This window comes from Herpailurus yagouaroundi, unplaced genomic scaffold (genome assembly GCF_014898765.1).
Source record: "Herpailurus yagouaroundi ecotype Mexico unplaced genomic scaffold, PumYag 163, whole genome shotgun sequence".
Taxonomy (NCBI): Eukaryota; Metazoa; Chordata; class Mammalia; order Carnivora; family Felidae; genus Herpailurus; species Herpailurus yagouaroundi.
The window spans coordinates 38,189,032-38,192,932 of NW_024412404.1; the positions used below are offsets into that span (position 1 = coordinate 38,189,032).

Genomic DNA, 3,901 nt, shown 5'->3' on the forward strand with positions numbered 1-3,901 from the left:
TTCCGTGTGTCTTCTCCATTTCTCTCTCATGATTTAGTGAACACTAATCGCATACAAAACACTATGTGAAGTAATGGAGGAGGGACTAAGAAAGAACCACAACCCTTTTCTGTCTCTTGTTACACAAGAATAAGTTAATTTACATTATGATCGTTGGGCCTTTATGTGTTCTACTTCAAAAGCAGTTTAAATGAGGACTTGGGGGCATGAGTTAGTAGTGTGGTGTGAGGGCAGGAGGAAGAGATGTCCAAACCTAGTTCTTCACATAGGGTCTTTGGATTCCTTATGAGGTCCAAGGATGGGCTTCAAGGAATCCATAAAAGCCTTGAAATCTTGTCTAAAACTGTGTGTGTATTTCGGCGTATACACATGCATTTTTCTAAGAAAATCGATAGTTTTCATCAGAATTATAAAAGGATTGATTACCTTAAAAGGTACCCTATACCCAAAGAAACAGCACTAGAGATTTGGCTCCTGTGATAAGTGGATAAGGATCTGGGAAATCTCTTTAGATTTAGAGGTCCTTCCTGAGATTTTGAGTTCCACCAGCCCATAGACTGCTCCCTCACTAGGTTGGTTTTCTTAAGCAAAGGAAGATTGCTGCTGCTGGTGATACCACTGATTTTGCCCTGTCTGGAGTAGAGGCTTTATGCTCTCCTTATGGCAAAACTCTGCTCTTCGTGAAATAAAATCGTCCCCCGTGCCACTGGGAAATCACCCATCTCTTCACTCTGGGCATGCCAAATATCCAGAAGGGCATTTTCCAAACCCAGCTGGCCAACTTCCTCTTCACCCCCCCCTAGTCTGTTAGGCTAACCCCAAGGTTTACAAAATTACCCACACAGAACAGGAAATGCAAATGTTAAACTGCTCATAACGTTTGGCCATATTTTTCATGTGATTCACATTAAAGCATCTTATGTAAAAGTTGAACAAGCATTGAAAAAAAGTATACTAATTACAATGTAAGTGAATTGTTAAGAATTATAGAAAATTTGAATTCCTTGACTTCTATAGGCCAAGTTTGGAACTTTAACATAAGTGTTTGTTGGTGGTGGTGCTTTTGTTACTCTTTGTTTCCTTTTATTTACATGAAATGAAGTGGGAATAGAGAGGGGAACAAAGGAAAAATGACAGGAAACAGCCATCCACCTCCGCACCAAAATACCAGCAGAAAACCACAGTTATGCTGCCATCTAACAGTATATTCTGTTTAAGAAACTCCCTGATCCCAGAAACAGCCATGTAACTCTAGACTATAATGAAATTACATCCTGCACATGCTCAAAACCATCCTCCATAGCTTCTAATGACATAAATTTTGTTGTTGTTGTTCTTTGCTTTCTTGAACTCTCAGAGGAGATTTTGTTTTAGAAAAAAGCCTATGGCTTTCAGAGAAGGTGGTGATGGTGATGATGATGGACACAGACATGGTAATAGAAGTTTATCAGGACCTCTAGTTTCAGCTGCCATTAATTGGGAGCTGGGACAGAAGTGCCTGACTATTTCTTATCAAAGAGAGGAGAAAGCAGCCACTTTTCTTAAGGAGAACAAATGTCTGTCAGGGTAAATGATTCACGCAGAACACTCAGCCCTTTCCAGTGTGACAGTAGCTAGGCTCACTCTCAATCTGTCATCAAGGGACTGGTCATTTCTAAATCTCTTAAGAGAAAAGATTAAGATGCTCTTAGAATCACATACGTGCATTCAATTCTACTTTGCAAACCTTCAAATGGTGAGTATTCCTTTTTTAATTTTTCCAAGAAAAAGGTTAAATACTAAATAATGATAGTAACATAATAACTTTTGTACGGATATCAAGTTTCAAAAGTATTGCTCACAAAGATCATCTGAGATGAGAATGTAGAATATATTACCAGAAATTGAAAATTGGAGATGTCTTCAAATATTTCTATAATTTTCCCAGATGCTATTCAGGTAGGGTTTGCCCTTGGAAATCAGAGTTTTGATGGTGGTAAATATAACAATGGTTCTATGAGATTCTGGGATCCAGTCACTTGTGAGGTTACCATGTTCTGTAATCCTAGAATCCAAACTCCCAAAGGAGTATAATCAACACTCCATGTAATCTGAGGAATACAATCAAACAGACGTGCTTACTGCACAAAGTAAGCCTGAAAGTCAAACATCCACATTGAGGTAATACAGCTCTCAAAGGGATCAAATGACACCAGAGACAAATGTATCAAGTTGTTGTGGCAACTGATCCAAAGTGTGGTCCAGCTGTTCCCAGTCTGTTTTCCCAACATCAGAGGCTATTCACTCAAGGCAAACCATAAAAATACCTCCTTGCTCATAAAAAAAGACATTCTCTGACTTCTACGCCAGATTGTTCATCTCCTCAGGCCATGGTCTGCCTTTCCCCATTCTTCTGTTCATCAGTGTAGGATCTGGGGAGAAGCCTGCCAACAATTACACTTGGGTTCCCTAATTCAACAGAAAGGCAGGTTACCTCAGAAGAGCAGAGGAACATGTGATTCATCCACCCACAGCCACACACAAACTCAGTTCTCATCTTTTAGGCCCACTGCTTTGGACCAGGTGTTTATACACATCCTGTCGGGGCAAATGCTTTCAAAGTACGTTCAAGGGGAAGCTGATCTATTTCTTTTTTTCTCTATAAAGTAGATTACAAAATACACCTATTAAAAAGAATTGGTGAGGGAAATAGTATAGTGATAGAGTAAGCACTCTTCTCTGTGAACAGACCTCAGTTAAATCTTGGATCATCACTTATTAGCTGTGAGTGCTTAGAAAAGATACCTGCTCTCATTTTGCCTTGTCAGGGCAATACTTCTGAGACTATAATGTGCATATGAAACACCTGGGGACCTTATTAGAATGCAGATTCTGACTTAGTAACTGGCCTGTGTTGAGGCCCAAGAGTCTGCATTTCTAACAACTCCCAGGAGATGCTAATGCTGCTGATCTGGACCACACTTTGAGTAGCAAGGTAGTCAGGTCTTTCAGGGATTTAATTTTATATAAAACAGCTAAAACAACGTTTGGCAGACGGAAGGCTTTCAGTTAGTGCTCTTCCCTTTTATTTTCATCATGCTCACCCCACACAATATATCACACAGAACACTATGTATATAGAGCTTCAATGTCTCCAAGGATTTGCAGTTTGAGACAGCCAAAATGGGATTCTAATAACATAAAATCTTTCATTCTTTTTTTCTAAAATGAAAAGAGACATGGAAAGGAAAAATGGTTCGGCTGGCTGGAAATATTGGAAAGTCCTCCCTAGAAGGTGGCTGTACTTTTGACTGTAGTGACCTTTCTGATAATAAACAATGAAGGAAAGATAAAAGAACTGGAGACATGGGAACAGTGGTCACATCTCCCATTTAGCTTCCAAAAATTTTAATATAACACAGTTTAAAGCTTTTTCATGCCTGTTGCCAAGGAAGGAACTTATTCAGAGACAATAAATATATATATTTTTTACCTCAAAGTAGTATGTATAAAAGTCAAGAGTATGTGTGGAAGAAAACCAGTTTCAAAAAGGCACCATTCCACTCGTGTGCTATGTAGATGAATCATTTTGAAAGATTCTGCAACATATTGAACATTTAGAAATGTGACTTCCATAAAAAAATTGAGCAATCATATGATCGAAAGTTACTAAACACTCCTGATTGTAAGTATTATGCTAAACGCTTTACATGCGTCATCGCATTTATCCTCAGAGCAATCTTCCATGGTGGGTAATTATAGAACATCTAAGACCCACTCACACCTTGGAGATCTTGATCTAGCTGTCCTTTCCACCTGGAACACACTTCCTTAGGGTGTCTGCTTAGCTGACTCCCTCACTTCTTTCATATCTTTGCTCAAATGTCACATTCTTTTTTTTTTATTTTATTAATTTTTTTTT

At 38.8% G+C, this 3,901-nt stretch overlaps 1 protein-coding gene across 2 annotated transcripts in view; it reads right to left on the reverse strand.

The window, feature by feature from the left end:
* The window catches only part of HPSE2 (heparanase 2 (inactive)), a 665,523-nt gene that overhangs the window by 201,307 nt on the left and 460,315 nt on the right, over positions 1–3,901 (reverse strand). The window lies entirely within an intron of this gene.